This window comes from Microtus ochrogaster, chromosome 5 (assembly GCF_000317375.1).
Source record: "Microtus ochrogaster isolate Prairie Vole_2 chromosome 5, MicOch1.0, whole genome shotgun sequence".
Taxonomy (NCBI): Eukaryota; Metazoa; Chordata; class Mammalia; order Rodentia; family Cricetidae; genus Microtus; species Microtus ochrogaster.
In genome coordinates, this window is record NC_022012.1 from 14,959,671 (window position 1) to 14,966,138 (window position 6,468).

The window sequence follows — 6,468 nt, forward strand, 5'->3', positions numbered from 1 at the left end:
CCAGGAGCATGTCAAGTGTGCTCTCTTTTCCTCCCCGCCTTTAACATACATCATTCCCTTTGTGGGAAAGGAGGCTGACATAGGTCAGGAACAATGGACCTGATTTACCAAGAGCGGCCATTGCCCACAAGGAGGGGGAGCCTAGTGGGCGCTTGTGGGTGCAGAAATTGAAGGCCAGCTCCGCAAGGGGGCTGTGGGTGCACATGCATGTGCATGGACTTATGCCCTCTCTCCACCTCACTCTTTTTTGTGGGGTGGGGGGTGTTCAAGACAGTGTTTCTCTGTAGCACTGGCTGTCCTGGAACTAGCTCTGTAGACCAGGCTGGCAATGAACTCAAAGAGATCCGCCTGCCTCTGCCTCCCAAGTGCTGGGATTAAAGGCGTGTGCCACCACTCAGCAAGATAGGATAGTTAATGGGGTATTTTCTCTAAATTTGCCAAATATAAATAGACTGAACATTGTGAGTGTAATTCTTACCTGATATTAATTATTCTTATTGTATATAGTTGTGCTATATTAGAGTTAAAATCTTTCCTTTTATCTAGGAAAAAGGGGGAAATGTGGAATAATATTTCTGTACAATGTGAAGATATCACTCTGATTAGTTTAATAAAAAGCTGAACAGCCAATAGTGAGGCAGGACTTCCAGGCATGGAAGATGCTGGAAGAACGTGGAGTCACAAGTGGATGCAGAGGGAACAGACATGCAGAAGGAGAAGTAAAAGCCACGAGTCACGTGACAATGTGTAAATGAGTAGAAATGGGTTTATTTAAGTTATAAGAGCTGGTGGGACAAGCTAAGCTATAGGCTGAGCTTTCATAATTAATAATAAGTGTCCACGTCATGATTTGGGAGCTGACTGACTGGCAGGACAGAGAAAGACTCAATACACCTTGTCCTCTCTCAAGGCTGCACTGCTACCAAGCAGCCTCCTGCCTCTACCACTCGAGTGCCCGAGTCACAGGCTCCTGCCTGTGCTGGTGAAGAACCCTAAGACTCCAAGCCTGCTAGACAAGTATGCCACCCACAGAGCCATATCCCAGTCCCAGGCTCATGTTCTGAATGGAGTGAGGTCCAAACATCACCCTCTGAAATCATGAGATCATAGGTCTCTCCAAGCCATCAGGAGACCCTCTGATCTCCAGGTGTGTCTTCAACAAGCCAGTGTATGGGCAGGAGCTGGCCATCTTCAGGGTCCGAGTGGATTCCCAGCATATTCCACCCAGAGCTCTCTCTGAGGGTGGAAGTGACTGAGTCCTGACCTTCTCTGCCTCTATCTCATCTCAGCTCTTTAGCCATAGACCCTCTTCTCCCTGTCCTGACAGGCCAGGAGGCCTGGGCTGACCCCTTGTAGGAGGACATACTGATTGCTGTGTTCCACGGTCCCAAAAAGAACTCCATCTGGGCTGGACAGTGGTGGCTCACACCTTTAATCCCAGCTGGGTGTGAGGGCTAAAGCTGTAACTAAAGAGTTTGAAGCCTGAATTCTCCATGTACAAACTGTATTGAGCTTTGGTTCTTTAACCCTCAATTTCCTTATCAGATGTTGTTTTGGGGAAGCTGTGAGACTGGATAGAGAGCTAGGGAGGAACCCAGGACCTCTACACATACTAGGTATGGCAGTTTGAAAGAATATGACCCCCAGGGGCTGGAGAGATGGCTCAGTGGTTAAGAGCCCTGACTGCTCTTCCAGAGGTCCTGAGTTCAATTCCCAGCAACCACATGGTGGCTCACAACCATCTGTAATGAGATCTGGTGCCCTCTTCTTGCCTGCAGGCAGGATACTGTATATGTAAATAAATAAATCTTTTTTTTTAAAAAAAAAAAAGAATATGACCCCCAAAGGGAGTGGCACTATTAGGAGGTGTGCCTTTATTGGAATAGGTATGACCTTGTTGGAGGAAGTAAGACACTATTGGCAGTAAGCTTTGAGGTCTATGATTAAGCTATGTCCAGTGATTCTGTTCATTTCTATTACCTGCAGGTCAATATGTAGAACTCTCAGCTCCTTCTCCAGCACCATGTCTGCCTGCACACCACCATGTCCCACCATGATGATAATGGACTAAACCTCTGAACTGTAAGCCACCCAACTAAATGCTTTTCTTTATAAGAATTACTATGATAGTCAGGCAGTGGGGGCACACATATTTAACCACAGCACTCGGAAGGCAGAGACAGGCAGATCTCTGTGAGTTCGAGGCCAGGCTGGTCTGCAAGAGTTAGTTCCAGGAGAGGATCCAAAGCCACACAGCAAAACCCTGTCTCGAAAAACCAAAACAGCAATAAAAATCCTAACTAAAACAGAAGTTGGCACCAGGGACTGGGGTATTACTGTGATAGGCCTGACCATGATTTTATTTGAAGGAATATGGGCCTTGGGTCTGTAGATTAGAAAAGCAGTTGAAGCTGGGCAGTGGTGACACACACCCTTAATCCCAGCACTCAGGAGGCAGAGGCAGGTGGATCTCCATGAGTTCAAGGCCAGCCTGGTCTACAAGAGCTAGTTCCCAGGACAGGCTCCAAAAACTACAAAAAAAAAAAAACCTGTCTCGAAAATAAAAAAAAGCAGTTGAATGTCTTAAATGCTATTTATGGGACATACTTGTAGGAACATGCAAAACAGTGGTATTGAATAAGATTTGATGAACTGTGGGGGGATTGCTAAAGACATCTCAGAGAAGGAGAATTTTTTTAGTATGTTGCCTAGAGATTGTTCTTGTGGTATTTTGTTTTTGTTTTTGTTTTTCAAGACAAGGTTTCTCTATAACTTTGGAGCCTGTCCTGGAACTAGCTCTTGTAGACCAGGCTGGCCTCGAACTCACAGAGATTCGCCTGCCTCTGCCTCCCGAGTGCTAGTATTAAAGGCGTATGCTACCACCATCAGGATAGCTCTAACTTCTTATTGCCTAACTCTTACATATTAGTTTAACCCATCTCCATTAATTTGTGTATCACCACATGGCTGTGGCTTACTGGAGATTCTAACCAGCGTCCATCTCAGGCAGAGGATCCATGGCTTCTCTCTGACTCTGCCCTTCTTCCTCCCAGCATTCAATTGTTTTCTCTGCCTACCTAAGTTCCTCCCTATCAACTAGACCATGGCAGTTTCTTTATTCATTAACCAATGAAAGCAACACACAAACAGAAGGACCTCCTACACCAGGTTCTGGCTTTAAGGACAGAAGAAAGGGGGTATGGAAGATTCCTCCGCAGCTAAGGAAAGTTGCTGAAACCAGACATGTGTCAGGAGTGTCCCTGAATGGAGGCCTAGAGAGACAGACCATTGCATGGAGCTGTGAAGTTGAAGCCTGTATTACCTTGGAGAACCAAAGAAGCGGGAGATGCCAGAGTTGTGGGATACCTGCCAAAGAGAGTTGCTAACAGGACGTGGAACCAGCCCCAGAGAAAGAAGTGTGCTGCAGTCAACAAAGATGAAAAGAGTCGGAGATCTGAAGAGCATTTCAACATCAGACGTGAAGATGCAAAGTTTGGAGTTAGCCCAGCTGGTTTTTGGTCTTGCTTCTTTTGGCCCAGTATTTCCTCACTATGTTCCCTTTTCCACCTTTTGGAATGGCAATGTATATCCTGTGCCATTATATGTTGTAAGTATGTGATTTTTTTACTTTGATTTTATAGGGGATTACAGTTAAGAGATTGCATGAAGCTTTAAAATATTTTTGAGGCTATTATAGACTATGGGAACTTTTGAAGTTGGACTGGATGCATCTTTACATTATGTTATGGCCACAAGTCTTTTGGGTCCAGGGAGTCGAATGTGGTGGTTTGAAATAAAATGGCTCCCAAAGAGAGTGGTACTATTGGAGGAGGTGTGACCTTGTTGGAGGAAGTGTGTCACTGTGAAGGCAGGTTTTGAGGTCTCAGTTCACTTCCTGTTGCCTGTGGGATCAAGATGTAAGAACTCTCGGCTCCTTCTCCAGCATCATGCGTGTCTGCCTGCATGTCACTATGTCCCACCATGATAATGGACTGAACCTCTAAATCGTAAGGCATCCAATGAAATGCTTTCCTTTGTAAGAGTTGCCATGGTCATGGTGTCTCTTCACAGCAACAGAAAAAAACCCAAGACACTAGGCAAGTGCTCACCACTGAGCTACACATGCAGTCAGCCATCAGCACTTTACTTAGAATACAGACCCCACCCAGACACACTCTGAGCAGCCCCTCTTCTTCTCTCCCTCCTTTTCTTCCCCTCTCACCATTTTGCCTCCAGTTATACCATCCCAGCCCCATCTGGTGCCTGAGAACATTTCAAACTTCAGGTGAACGTCTCTGGAATGCTCCAGGGACCACGTGTGAATCTCCACACGCAGAAGGGATACCAAGGCTCAGAAGCAGACATGTCTCTCACAGCCTTCATTCTGATGGCCCTCAATGAAGGGATCAATTTGTGTGCCCAAAGATGGTGTAGGTGCAGATACTAGCCCCTCTGGGCCTTCTTTTCCCCTTGAGGGATCTCTTCTAACCTCCTCTTTCTGACTCTCTAGAATTTGATTGGCAGCATCCAAAGAGCCAGTGGCTTCCTGGAGACACAGCTCCCCACCATTCCGATGGTATTTACTGCAGCTATAACCTCGTTCACACTGGTGCTCATCTACAATATCCCAGCCAACTACCACTTGGACAGCTTCACCAGCCGTATGGATGACTGACCACGCTAAAAGTCAACAGGGTGTGTACAAACATGGCCTCAAATACAGCAGAATGTGAGCTGCCAGTGTTTAGTGAGAAACTGCTATGTGCCAACTCTTGAGCTCAGATGCCGAGAGACAAAGATGAACAAGATAAGGGACTCGCCTACACACTAATGCAGGAGCTGCAGCTGAGTCTGCACAGTGAGACAAATGTTATCGTAGAGCAGTTGATTGACAAGCGGGAGCTAAGAGGTAGCTTTAGGTCCACCCAGGTGATATGGACTGGGGAAGCCAGGGACTGAGAATTAACCAAGGTGTTGACACACGCAGACCCGCGGCAAGGCGCAGGAGCTGTCCGAGGTCCTGAGTAAAGTCGCAAAGTGAGTGTTAAGGCAAGGTGCCCTGTGGGAGCTGTCCGCAGTGCTGACAATGATATTGAGAAAGAGGGACTAGCACAGGTGCTAGCTCACCCAGCCTTATCAGAAGGAAATTACCCACTGTTCTGTACAGGGCACTGAGTGGGGGCCTAGAGGAGCCTGGCTTTGGACACTGACAACCCGGCCGGAGGGGATCCATGTGCTGAGGACCTTGAGGAGAGGGGCAGGGTATGGTAGTGCTGGTGTATCTCGAAACTCAGATGACTGTCTGTAGTGCTGAATGTGGCTTTGGGAAGTGGGGTTGGAGTTGCCAAACTGCTGAGGGTCCCAGTCCAATGCAAGGGTGTCTCTCCATGGTGCTGAACTGGGGAGTGCTAATATGGTGCTCATGTGACCTCAGGCCCAATACACACGGAGCCCTTGAGGATGCCTGACAGAGGCATGGTAGGATGGGTCACTGTGGTACTGAGCAGCTGCCTGTGCTCCAACACTCAGACCCCCATGATGGCCCTTGAAGCCTTGATCCACTTCAGACAAGCTGTCCCCTTTGAGGGTGCTGAAATCAATGTCCGTGTCGAAATCAATGTCCCCAACAGAACCTTAAATGCTCAGTGGACCACTGATCACAAAAACGTCTACCAGCAGTGGTTAGCAAAGAGAGTGTTCTGGGGGATGAACATGCGCTCCACGAAAAGGTGGTACAGGAGCGGGGTGGGGGCAGGAGTAATTTCGCTGCCATCCTTCTACAATAAGAGGACAAACCATGTGCAATTTGACCATCTGTCAACATGTCAATTACATCATGCACCCTGCTGGCACTTTCTGAGGCTCCACTAAAGCCCTAATTTTTGAAAATTCCCACAGCCCTTGCCAGCACAGAACATCCAACCTAGAAAGGCATTACAGTCCATTGTTAATAGATTCTATCTGAAGCATTCTAAACACAAGAACACAGGAGTAAATGTGTAAAGGAGAAAATCATGTGGATATAGGGAGTAAGAGCACTTTCATGATCTGATTCCATGAAACCTCAGCCATTGTCCAGTCTGGTGACAGGCCTGTTATCCCACCTATTTGGGAGACTGAGACAAAACATCACAAGTTCCAAGCCAGTCTGGGGTTCAAAGTGAGTTCAAGGCAACCCTGAGCAACTCAGTAAGACCTTACTTCAAAATAAAAGAAGCTGGGGTGTGGCTCAGTGGTGGAGCCCCTGCTTAGAACACCCCAGTGAGGGTCTGGAGTGTGGCTCAGTGGTAGAGGCCCTGCCTAGACTCCCCCAGTGAAGGTCTGGGGTGTGGCTCAGTGGTAGAGCCCCTGCCTAGAACCCCCCAGTGAGGGGCTGGGGTGTGGCTCAGTGGTAGAGCCCCTGCCTAGAACCCCCCAGTGAGGGGCTGGGGTGTGGCTCAGTGGTAGAGCCCCTGCCTAGAATCCCCC